Source organism: Pseudopipra pipra, chromosome 6, assembly GCF_036250125.1.
Source record: "Pseudopipra pipra isolate bDixPip1 chromosome 6, bDixPip1.hap1, whole genome shotgun sequence".
Lineage (NCBI taxonomy): Eukaryota > Metazoa > Chordata > Aves > Passeriformes > Pipridae > Pseudopipra > Pseudopipra pipra.
This window is the reverse complement of record NC_087554.1, coordinates 5,099,474-5,113,236: the sequence shown is the minus strand read 5'-3', so window position 1 is coordinate 5,113,236 and position 13,763 is coordinate 5,099,474.

Below are 13,763 nucleotides of genomic sequence, written 5' to 3'. Positions count from 1 at the left end.
TTATGGAGCAGAGGGAGGGACGGACGGGAGGCTAGTTGGGAGACGGAGCTCTGTGAAGAACCTGCCAGGCAGGACGGCAGCCTCCCTCCCTGGAGGGACCTGCACGGCAACTCCAGCCGCGGCCCCCCGGTCGCCGGGCGCCAGCCTTGCGCACCGAGCAGAACCGCGGCCAGCGCCGCCCGTCCCGCTCTCCGCTGGCGCCGAAAGCGCCCATCCGCCGCCCGGCTTCTCGCTGCCTCCGATAGCCCCGTCTCTGCTCCGGCCGGGCCGCCTCCTCTCCGCTGCCTCTCCGCTTCCTCTCCCTCCTCTGTCTTCGTCTCCGTCCACTGTTCTCGTCTCCGTCCACGGTCCTCCTCATCCAACTAAGCCCGGGTACTGTACCGGGGCGCCGACGCCTCTCGGGCTCTCGTCGGTGCGGGCTGGATCCGGAGGGCCGGCGAGAGCGGCGGCAGCGGGGCGGCGTTCGGAGCTCTGCGCCGCGGAGGCGGCGGGGCCGGGCTAGGTGGGAGGGCTGAGGATTGGTCTCGAGGAGTTCAAGATTGACAGACCATGAGCTTTTTTCGTGGCCATCATCTCTTCCTTCTCATCTCTCTTTTGCTGGCCCGGGGGGACTCCTGAATTGTCCTCCACGGCAGGCGCTTTTGAGAATGCTCGAGGGGCACGAGACGCAGAACATCCCTCCCGGCTCAGCTCCCCGGGTCAGCCTCTCCTCGTCTGTCTCGAGGAGCATCCCTGCTGGCAGCAGGAGCAATTCTGCTAGCCACAAAGACCACCTGGGCTTTTGTCAGGGGCTGTGGTACGAGTGCTACGGCGAGGCAGTGCATGGGAGAAGCAGCATCCCCAGAGAAAGCTCGGATGTGGCATGGCATCACCCACCTGCTTTGAACTTCCTGGAGATGCAACCTCCGTGAGGAGATCTCTTCTGTGTCCCCCCTCCTCCTGCTCCTCTTGCTCAGAGGACCAGGGAACAGCCTGTCACATCTGAACTGCATGTGGTGGAAGCAGCACATCTGCAGCAGGTTGAGGGGCGCTCAGAGGCGGGACTTCTCGGTATTAAACAAACCCTAAAAGATATCTTTGGAATTTCATGGAATCACAGGGGGAAAAAAAAGAATTCAATCCAATGACCAGAAACCATTGTATCGAACATTTCTTTAATATGTCAGCTGGGAATACATGGGGTACTCTGCCATGCATGGATCAAACATCTAGTATAAATTTCGGAATATAAATACAGTGACGCTTGAGAGACCCCTTCCCCCTTCCCCAGCAGTGGAGAATTAGGTTATGATTTTGAGGTCATATAGCATCTTGGGTTTTATTCGTGGAGCAAGACTGCCATCTAGCGTCCATTTCTTCGGGGGGGGGCAGTCATGTTCGGAGAGTGGTCTTCTCGCTAATCAGGCCTCGTAGCCTCTCTGCTTGATCTATCCGACCTCGAACTCCTAAATTAAATGTTCTAGGACCAGCTAAGACATATGTCTTAGAACTTCCCATTTGCTTAAACAATATTTAATTGACTTTCTTCTTAACAGAACAATCTCTTATTGAAGAACATTTCAGAGGCACGTAAGCTGATTTCTTGAAGATGGGCATACGATATACTCTCTATTCGTTTCCATGTGTTATCTACATTCTCTCTCCTAAAAATAACTGAAGTCTTAAAAGAATTAGGATATCATTTTTATCTAAGATAAAGCTTCTGATGTACTAAGTCGTTTAGAAAAGAGATCCTCTCTCATTTTAGTGCCATTGTGACAAGAGGGGGCTTCACGTAACACCTGGACCACTGAACACTGCAGATTCCCCTGGAATCAAAGGGCCATTGGGACACTCTAGGGCCTCATGGAAGAGGGAGGCAGTACAGAGAGACCTCAAATTAGAGGTTTGCGCAATCATCCACCAGAGGAAGTTCAACGAGGGGAAGTGCCAGATTCTCTCCCTGGGATGGGGCAACCTCGGTTGTACGGACAGACTGGGAATGACATGTTGCATAGCAGTGCTGGAAAATGGCCTCTGGGATCGTGGTGGATGGCCAGCTGGCCAAGAGTCAGTGGTGCCCTGGCGGGGGCTCACTGCTCGCTCACACAAGGGTTTTCAGACACACGAGTCCTTCCCTTGCACACACCCAGACAGACAGTTCATGGCAGCAGGGGCAGTATCTCCTGGGGCTCCTGCTGCCACGCCCGGAGCCTGGATACATCTCAACCCTTGTGAGGTGCCACTTGCTCTGCCACTATCTGAGAAGCCCCACGGCCTGAGGGATGGGCACAGGGAGCTCTGTCCACAGAAGCACATCCCAGAGCTGCATTCAGGGGCTTTGCCAGGGTTTAGTACCGTAAATTCAAAGTGACACCAGACACTCTTTGTCCCACAGAACTTCAAGGCTCCCCCATGAGGCTGATGGCAATTGTACTTGCTCAGGGTCATCTCCCCACACCACCACCAGGTGTGTGCTCAAGACTTGTCTCTTCAATGCAAAGAGAGTCACCCGCCCTAGTCCATCCGTGTCTCTCCAGGGAAGGCTAAAGAACTTCTGTGGGCTGGATGAGAAGCCAGTGCACATGGGAATGGACCACGCCCTTCCCTGGTGGTCCTTCATGTCCTTTTCCTGAGTTGAGAGCAATGGGAAAGGGAATGAACCTTTGGACTGTGCCTCAGAGTGCCCGTCAACCTGCTGCAGATATGCTGGTTCCAGCACATCCAGTTCAGATGTGACAGGCTGTTCCCTGGTCCTCTGAGTAAGAGGAGCAGGAGGAGGGACACAGAAGAGCTCTCCTCACAGAGGCCACATCGCCAGAAAGTCCAAAGAAGGTGGGAGATGCCATGCCACGTCCGAGCTTTCTCTGGGGAAGGTGCTTCTCCCATGCAAGGCCTCTCCGCAGCACTCGTGCCACATCCCCTGACAAAAGACCAGGTGGTCTTTATCACCAGCAGAAGTGCGCCTGTTACCAGTAGGGATGATCCCCGGGACAGGCCAGGAGAGGGACCTGCACGGCAACTCCAGCCGCGGCCCCCCGGTCGCCGGACGCCAGCCTTGCGCACCGAGCAGAACCGCGGCCAGCGCCGCCAGTCCCGCTCTCCGCTGGCGCCGAAAGCGCCCATCCGCCGCCCGGCTTCTCGCTGCCTCCGATAGCCCCGTCTCTGCTCCGGCCGGGCCGCCTCCTCTCCACCTCCTCTCCCTCCTCTGTCTTCGTCTCCGTCCACTGTTCTCGTCTCCGTCCACGGTCCTCCTCATCCAACTAAGCCCGGGTACTGTACCGGGGCGCCGACGCCTCTCGGGCTCTCGTCGGTGCGGGCTGGATCCGGAGGGCCGGCGAGAGCGGCGGCAGCGGGGCGGCGTTCGGAGCTCTGCGCCGCGGAGGCGGCGGGGCCGGGCTAGGTGGGAGGGCTGAGGATTGGTCTCGAGGAGTTCAAGACTGACAGACCATGAGCTTTTTTCGTGGCCATCATCTCTTCCTTCTCATCTCTCTTTTGCTGGCCTGGGGGGACTCCTGAATTGTCCTCCACGGCAGGCGCTTTTGAGAATGCTCGAGGAGCACGAGACGCAGAACATCCCTCCCGGCTCAGCTCCCCGGGTCAGCCTCTCCTGGAACATTTAATTTAGGAGTTCGAGGTCGGATAGATCAAGCAGAGACGCTACGAGGCCTGATTAGCGAGAAGACCACTCTCCGAACATGACTGCCCCCCCCCGAAGAAATGGACGCTAGATGGCAGTCTTGCTCCACGAATAAAACCTCAAAAAGCCCAGACATGTCATAATGGTGCAGGCCTCATCATGGCACAAGCCTCAAAGAGCCCAGAAATGTCATAATGGTGCAGGTCTCATCATCACAGTGAGCTCATAAAGCCTAGACACCTCATAATGGTGCAGGTCTAATCATCACACTGATCTCATAAAGACCAGACATGTAATAATGGTGCATGCCTCATCATCACAGTGACCTCTTAAAGCCCAGACATGTCATAATTGTGCAGGCCTCATCATCACACTGACCTCATAAAGTCCAGGTATGTCATAATGGTGCAGGCCTCATCGTCACAGTGACCTCCTAAAGCCCAGACACCTCATAATGGTTCAAGCCTCATCATACCACTGACCTCATAAAGACCAGACACGTCATAATGGTGCAGGCCTGATCATGGCACACTGACCTCTAAGAGCCCAGACATGTAATTATGGTGCAGGTCTCATCATGGAACTGACCTCATAAAGCCCAGACATTTCATAATGGTGCAGGCCTCATCATGGCACTGACCTCATAAAGCCCAGACATGTCATAATGGTGCAGTCCTCATCATGGCACTGACCTCCTAAAATTCGGATATGTCATAATGATGCAAGCCTCATCATCACAGGTTTGTGAGCCTGGAGACTCCATGGGGAGCAAGAGCCTTCTGTGCTGGAATCTTTGTTGTGGGAGGAATCCTTGCTTCTAAGCAATTTTCAGAGTCGGTCTGGCAGTTGGGAGGCAGGTGTGAAAACAGGAAACAATAGCCCTTATCGCCAGGAAAGAAAGCCTGGAAACTTGGGTTTGTGGTGCAGTGTGTTTGCCAAGCTGGGGCGTCCATGAATAGCGAGTGCTTTCTGTGCTGTCATTTTTGTTGTGGGAGGAATCTTTGTTTATATGCAATTTTGGGAGTTGGGCTGGCAGTTGTAGGCAGGTGTGAAAACAGGAAACAATAGCCACTATCCCCAGGACAGAAAACCTGGAAACTTGGGTTTGTTGTGCAGTGTGTTTGCCAAGCTGGGGCGTCCATGAATAGCGAGTGCTTTCTGTGCTGTCATCTTTGTTGTGGGAGGAATCTTTGTTTATATGCAATTTTGGGAGTTGGGCTGGCAGTTGGGAGGCAGGTGTGCAAACAGGAAATGACAGCGCTTATCGGCAGGAAAGAAAGCCTGGAAGCTTTGGCTTTGTGGTGCTTTTGGTTTGTCAGCCTGGAGACTCCATGGGGAGCAGGAGTTTTCTCTGCCTACATCTTCGCTGTGGGAGGAATCTTCCTTCGTATGCAATTTTGGGAGTTGGGCTGGCAGTTGGGAGGCAGGTGTGAAAACAGGAAACAATAGCCCTTATCCCCAGGAAAGAAAGCCAGGAAACTTGGGTTTGTGGTGCAGTGTGTTCGCCAAGCTGGGGCGTCCATGAATAGCGAGTGCTTTCTGTGCTGTCATCTTTGTTGTGGGAGGAATCTATGTTTATATGCAATTTTGGGACGTGGTCTGGCAGTTGGGGGGGCAGGGTTGAAAACAGGAAATGACAGTGCTTATCGACAGAAAAGAAAGCCTGGAAGCTTTGGCTTTGTGGTGCTTTTGGTTTGTCAACCTGGAGACTCCATGGGTAGCAGGAGATTTCTCTGCCTACATCTTCGCTGTGGGAGGAATCTTCCTTTGTATGGAATTTTGGGAGTTGGGCTGGCAGTTGGGAGACAGGTGTGAAAACAGGAAATGACAGCGCTTATTGGCAGGAAAGAAAGCCTGGAAGCTTTAGCTTTGTGGTGCTTTTGGTTTGTCAGCCTGGAGACTCCATGGGGAGCAAGAGCCTTCTGTGCTGGAATCTTTGTTGTGGGAGGAATCTTTGTTTAGAAGTAATTTTCAGAGTCGGTCTGGCAGTTGGGAGGCAGGTGTGAAAACAGGAAACAATAGCCCTTATCCCCAGGAAAGAAAGCCTGGAAACTTGGGTTTGTTGTGCAGTGTATTTGCCAAGCTGGGGCGTCCATGAATAGCGAGTGCTTTCTGTGCTGTCATCTTTATTGTGGGAGGAATCCTTGTTTATAAGCAATTTTGGGAGTCGGCCTGGCAGTTGGGAGGCAGGTGTGAAAACAGGAAAAAATAACCACTATTCCCAGGACAGAAAACCTGGAAACTTGGGTTTGTGGTGCAGTGTGTTTGCCAAGCTGGGGCGTCCATGAATAGCGAGTGCTTTCTGTGCTGTCATTTTTGTTGTGGGAGGAATTTTTGTTTTAATTCAATTTTGGGAGTTGGGCTGGCAGTTGGGAGGCAGGTGTGAAAACAGGAAATGACAGCGCTTATCCCCAGGAAAGAAAGCCTGGAAGCTTTGGCTTTGTGCTGCTTTTGGTTTGTCAGCCTGGAGACTCCATGGGGAGCAAGAGCCTTCTGTGCTGTCATCTTTATTGTGGGAGGAATCTTTGTTTAGAAGCAATTTTCAGAGTCGGTCTGGCAGTTGGGAGGCAGGTGTGAAAACAGGAAACAATAGCCCTTATCCCCAGGAAAATAAGATTGGAAACTTGGGTTTGTGGTGCAGTGTGTTTGCCAAGCTGGGGCGTCCATGAATAGCGAGTGCTTTCTGTGCTGTCATTTTTGTTGTGGGAGGAATCTTTGTTTTTATGCAATTTTGGGAGTTGAGCTGGCAGTTGGGAGGCAGGTGTGAAAACAAGAAATGACAGCGCTTATCGGCAGGAAAGAAAGCCTGGAATCTTTGGCTTTGTGGTGCTTTTGGTTTGTCAGCCTGTAGACTCCATGCGGAGCAAGATCTTTCTGTGCTGTCATCTTTGTTGTGGGAGGAATCTTTGTTTAGAAGCAATTTTCAGAGTCGGTCTGGCAGTTGGGAGGCAGGTGTGAAAACAGGAAACAATAGCCCTTATCCCCAGGAAAGAAAGCCAGGAAACTTGGCTTTGTGGTGCTTTTGTGTTTGCCAAGCTGGGGCGTCCATGAAAAGCGAGTGCTTTCTGTGCTGTCATTTTTGTTGTGGGAGGAATCTTTGTTTATATGCAATTTTGGGAGTCGGTCTGGCAGTTGCTTGGCAAACACACTGCAAAAATGACAGCGCAGAAAGCACTTTCCTGGGGATAAGAGCTATTGTTTCCTGTTTTCACACCTGCCTCCCAACTGCCAGACCGACTCTGAAAATTGCTTCTAAACAAAGATTCCTCCCACAACAAAGATTCCAGCACAGAAGGCTCTTGCTCCCCATGGAGTCTCCAGGCTGACAAACCAAAAGCACCACAAAGCTAAAGCTTCCAGGCTTTCTTTCCTGCCGATATGCGCTGTCATTTCCTGTTTTCACACCTGCCTCCCAACTGCCAGCCCAACTCCCAAAATTGCATACGAAGGAAGATTCCTCCCACAGCGGAGATGTAGGCAGAGAAAGCTCCTGCTCCCCATGGAGTCTCCAGGTTGACAAACCAAAAGCACCACAAAGCCAAAGCTTCCAGGCTTTCTTTCCTGGCGATAAGGGCTATTGTTTCCTGTTTTCACACCTGCCTCCCAACTGCCAGCCCAACTCCCAAAATTGCATATAAACAAAGATTCCTCCCACAACAAAGATGACAGCACAGAATGCACTCGCTGTTCATGGACGCCCCAGCTTGGCAAACACACTGCACCACAAACCCAAGTTTCCAGGCTTTCTTTCCTGGGGATAAGGGCTATTGTTTCCTGTTTTCACACCTGCCTCCCAGCTGCCAGCCTGACTCCCAAAATTGCGTATAAACAAAGATTCCTCCCACAACAAAGATGACAGCACAGAAGGCTCTTGCTCCCCATGGAGTCTCCAGGCTGACAAACCAAAAGCACCACAAAGCCAAAGCTTCCAGGATTTCTTTCCCCTGCCGATAAGCGCTGTCATTTCCTGTTTTCACACCTGCCTCCCAACTGCCAGACCGACTCCCAAAATTGCATATAAACAAGGATTCCTCCCACAACAAAGATGACAGCACAGAAAGCACTCGCTATTCATGGACGCCCCAGCTTGGCAAACACACTGCACCACAAACCCAAGTTTCCAGGCTTTCTTTCCTGGGGATAAGGGCTATTGTTTCATGTTTTCACACCTGCCTCCCAACTGCCAGCCCAACTCCCAAAATTGCATAGAAACAAAGATTCCTCCCACAACAAAGATTCCAGCACAGAAAGGTCGTGCTCCGCATGGAGTCTCCGGGCTCTCAAACCAAAAGCACCACAAAGCCAAAGCTTTCAGGCTTTCTTTCCTGCCGATAAGCGCTGTCATTTCCTGTTTTCACACCTGCCTCCCAACTGCCAGCCCAACTCCCAAAATTGCATACGAAGGAAGATTCCTCCCACAGCGAAGATGTAGGCAGAGAAAGCTCCTACTCCCCATGGAGTCTCCAGGCTGACAAACCAAAAGCACCACAAAGCCAAACCTTCCAGGCTTTCTTTCCTGGGGATAAGCGCTGTCATTTCCTGTTTTCACACCTGCCTCCCAACTGCCAGACCGACTCCCAAAATTGCATATAAACAAGGATTCCTCCCACAACAAAGATGACAGCACAGAAAGCACTCGCTATTCATGGACGCCCCAGCTTGGCAAACACACTGCACCACAAACCCAAGTTTCCAGGCTTTCTTTCCTGGGGATAAGGGCTATTGTTTCCTGTTTTCACACCTGCCTCCCAACTGCCAGCCCAACTCCCAAAATTGCATAGAAACAAAGATTCCTCCCACAACAAAGATTCCAGCACAGAAGGCTCTTGCTCCCCATGGAATCTCCAGGCTGACAAACCAAAAACACCACAAAGCTAAAGCTTTCAGGCTTTCTTTCCTGCCGATAAGCGCTGTCATTTCCTGTTTTCACACCTGCCTCCCAACTGCCAGCCCAACTCCCAAAATTGCATACGAAAAAAGATTCCTCCCACAACGAAGATGTAGGCAGAGAAAGCTCCTGCTCCCCATGGAGTCTACAGGCTGACAAACCAAAAGCACCACAAAGCCAAAGCTTCCAGGCTTTCTTTCCTGCCGATAAGCGCTGTCATATCCTGTTTTCACACCTGCCTCCCAACTGCCAGACCGACTCCCAAAATTGCATATAAACAAAGATTCCTCCCACATCAAAGATGACAGCACAGAAAGCACTCGCTATTCATGGACGCCCCAGCTTGGCAAACACACTGCACCACAAACCCAAGTTTCCAGGCTTTCTTTCCTGGGGATAAGGGCTATTGTTTCCTGTTTTCACACCTGCCTCCCAACTGCCAGCTCAACTCCCAAAATTGCATACGAAGGAAGATTCCTCCCACAGCGATGATGTAGGCAGAGAGCTCCTACTCCCCATGGAGTCTCCAGGTTGACAAACCAAAAGCACCACAAAGCCAAAGGTTCCAGGCTTTCTTTCCTGGGGATAAGTGCTGTCATTTCCTGTTTTCACACCTGCCTCCCAACTGCCAGACCGACTCCCAAAATTGCACATAAACAAGGATTCCTCCCACAACAAAGATGACAGCACAGAAAGCACTCCCTATTCATGGACACCCCAGCTTGGCAAACACACAGCACCACAGACCCAAGTTTCCAGGCTTTCTTTCCTGGGGATAAGGGCTATTGTTTCCTGTTTTCACACCTGCCTCCCAACTGCCAGGCCGACTCCCAAAATTGCATAGAAACAAAGATTCCTCCCACAACAAAAATGACAGCACAGAAAGCACTCGCTATTCATGGACGCCCCAGCATGGCAAGCACATTGCACCACAAACCCAAGTTTCCAGGCTTTCTTTCCTGGGGATAAGAGCTATTGTTTCCTGTTTTCACACCTGCCTCCCAACTGCCAGACCGACTCTGAAAATTGCTTCTAAACAAAGATTCCTCCCACAACAAAGATTCCAGCACAGAAGGCTCTTGCTCCCCATGGAGTCTACAGGCCGACAACCCAAAAGCACGACAAAGCCAAAGCTTCCAGGATTTCTTTCCTGCCAATAAGCGCTGTCATTTCCTGTTTTCACACCTGCCTCCCAACTGCCAGACCGACTCCCAAAATTGCATATAAACAAGGATTCCTCCCACAACAAAGATGACAGCACAGAATGCACTCGCTATTCATGGACGCCCCAGCTTGGCAAACACACTGCACCACAAACCCAAGTTTCCAGGCTTTCTTTCCTGGGGATAAGGGCTATTGTTTCCTGTTTTCACACCTGCCTCCCAACTGCCAGCCCAACTCCCAAAATTGCATATAAACAAAGATTCCTCCCACAACGCCCAGACATGTCATAATGGTGCAGGCCCCATCCTCACACTGACCTCATAAAGCCCAGACATGTCATAATGGTGCAGACCTCATCATCACACTGACCTCATAAAGCCCAGACATGTCATAATGGTGCAGGCCTCCTCATGGCACAGACCTCTAAAAGCCCAGACATATCATAATGGTGCAGTCCTCATCATCACAGTCACCTCATAAAGCCCAGACATGTCATAATGATGCAAACCTCATCATCACACTGACCTCATAAAGCCCAGACATGTCATAATGGTGCAGGCCTCATCGTCACAGTCACCTGATAAAGCCCAGACAACTCATATTTGTGCAGGTCTCATCATCACACTGACCTCAAAAAGCCCAGACATGTCATAATGGTGCATGTGTCATCATGGCACTGACCTCGTAAAGTCCAGATATGTCATAATGGTGCAGGCCGCCTCTTGGCACTGACCTCATAAAGTCCAGATATGTCATAATGGTGCAGGTCTCATCATCACACTGACCTCATAAACCCAGACATGTCATAATGGTTCAGGCCTCCTCATGGCACTGACCTCATAAAGTCCAGACATGTCATAAGGGTGCAGGCCTCATCACCACACTGACCTCATAAAGCCCAGACATGTCATAATGGTGCAGGCCTCCTCATGGCACTGGCCTCATAAAGACCAGACATGTCATAATGGCCCAGGCCTCCTCATGGCACTGACCTCATAAACCCCAGACATGTCATAATGGTGGAAGCCTCGTCATGGCACTGACCTCATAAAGCCCAGACATGTCATAATGGTGCAGGTCTCATCATCACACTGACCTCATAACGCCCAGACATGTCATAATGTTGCAGGCCTCATCATCACACTGACCTCATAACGCCCAGACATGTCATAATGGTGCAGGCCTCATCATCACAGTGACCTCATAAAGCCCAGACATGTCATAATGGTGCAGGCCTCATCATCACACTGACCTCATAAAGCCCAGACATGTCATAATGGTTCAGGCCTCCTCATGGCACTGACCTCATAAAGCCCAGATATATCATAATTGTGCTGGCCTCATCATCACACTGGCCTCATAAAGCCCAGGCATGTCATAATGGTGCAGGCCTCCTCATGGCACAGACCTCATAAAGCCCAGACATGTCATAATGGGGCAGTCCTCATCATCACAGTCACCTCATAAAGCCCAGACATGTCATAATGGTGCAGGCCTCCTCATGGCACTGACCTCATAAACACCAGATATGTCATAATGGTGCAGGCATCATCATCACACTGGCCTCATAAACCCCAGACATGTCATAATGTTGCAGGTCTCCTCATGGCACTGACCTCATAAAGCCAGACATGTCATAATGGTGCAGGCCTCCTCATGGCACAGACCTCATAAAGCCCAGACATGTCATAATGGTGCAGGCCTCATCATCACACTGACCTCATAAAGCCCAAACATGTCATAATGGTGCAGGCCTCATCATCACACTGACCGCAAAAAGACCAGACATGTCATAATGGTGCAGGCCTCAACATCACACTGACCGCATAAAGCCCTGACACTTCATAATGGTGCAGACCTCATCATCACACTGGCCTCATAAAACCCAGGCATGTCATAATTGTGCAGGCCTCCTCATGGCACAGACCTCATAAAGCCCAGACATGTCATAATGGGGCAGTCCTAATCATCACAGTCACCTCATAAAGCCCAGACATGTCATAATGATGCAAGCCTCCTCATCACACTGACGTCATAAAGCCCAGTCACCTCATAATGGTGCAGGTCTCCTCATCACACTGACCTCATAAAGCCAAGACCCCGCATAATGGTGCAGGCCTCATCATCACACTGACCTCAAAAAGCCCAGACATGTCATAATGGTGCATGTCTCCTCATGACACTGACCTCGTAAAGTCCAGATATGTCATAATGGTGCAGGCCTCCTCATGGCACTGACCTCATAAAGTCCAGATATGTCATAATGGTGCAGGCCTCCTCATGGTACTGACCTCATAAAGCCCAGACATGTCATAATGGCCCAGGCCTCCTCATGGCACTGACCTCATAAACCCCAGACATGTCATAATGGTGCAAACCTCGTCATGGCACTGACCTCGTAAAGCCCTGACACTTCATAATGGTACAGGTCTCATCATGACACTGACCTCATAAAGCCCAGACATGTCATAATGGTGCAGGCGTCATCATCACACTGACCTCATAACGCCCAGACATGTCATAATGGTGCAGGCCTCATCATCACAGTGACCTCATAAAGCCTAGACATGTCATAATGGTGCAGGCCTCATCGTCACAGTCACCTGATAAAGCCCAGACAACTCATATTTGTGCAGGTCTCATCATCACACTGACCTCAAAAAGCCCAGACATGTCATAATGGTGCATGTCTCCTCATGGCACTGACCTCGTAAATCCAGATATGTCATAATGGTGCAGGCCTCCTCATGGCACTGACCTCATAAAGTCCAGATATGTCATAATGGTGCAGGCCTCCTCATGGCACTGACCTCATAAAGTCCAGATATGTCATAATGGTGAAGGTCTAATCATCACACTGACCTCATAAACCCAGACATGTCATAATGGTGCAGGCCTCATCATGGCACTGACATCATAAAGTCCAGAGATGTCATAATAATGCAGACCTCATCACCACACTGACCTCATAAAGCCCAGACATGTCATAATGGTTCAAGCCTCATCATCACACTGACCTCATAACGCCCAGACACGTCATAGTGGTGCAGGCCTCCTCATCACACTGACCTCATAAAGCCCAGTCACCTCATAATGGTTAAGGCCTCCTCATGGCACTGACCTCATAAAGCCCAGACATGTCATAACGGTGCAGGCCTCAACATCACACTCACCTCATAAAGCCCAGACATGTCATAATGGTGCAGGCCTCATCATCACACTGACCTCATAAAGCCCAGACATGTCATAATGGTGCAGGCCTCATCGTCACAGTCACCTGATAAAGCCCAGACAACTCATATTTGTGCTGGTCTCATCATCACACTGACCTCAAAAAGCCCAGACATGTCATAATGGTGCATGTCTCATCATGGCACTGACCTCGTAAAGCCCAGACATGTCATAATGGTGCAGGCCTCCTCATGGCACTGACCTCATAAAGTCCAGACATGTCATAAGAGTGCAGGCCTCATCGCCACACTGACGTCATAAAGTCCAGACATGTCATAATGGTGTTGGCCTCATCATCACAGTCACCTCATAAAGCCCAGACAACTCATATTTGTGCAGGTCTCATCATCACAGTGACCTCAAAAAGCCCAGACACGTCATAATGGTGCAGGTCACATCATGGCACTGACCTCGTAAAGCCCAGACATGTCATAATGGTGCAGGCCTCATCATCCCACTGACCTCATAAAGACCAGACATGTCATAATGGTTCAGGCCTCCGCATGGCACTGACCTCATAAAGCCCAGACATATCATAATTGTGCTGGCTTCGTCATCACACTGGCCTCATAAAGCCCAGGCATGTCATAATGGTGCAGGCCTCCTCATGGCACAGACCTCATAAAGCCCAGACATGTCATAATGGGGCAGTCCTCATCATCACAGTCACCTCATAAAGCCCAGACATGTCATAATGGTGCAAGCCTCATCATCACACTGACCTCATAACGCCCAGACACGTCATAATGGTGCAGGCCTCCTCATCACACTGACCTCATAAAGCCCAGTCACCTCATAATGGTTAAGGACTCCTCATGGCACTGACCTCATAAAGCCCAGGCATGTCATAATGGTGCAGGC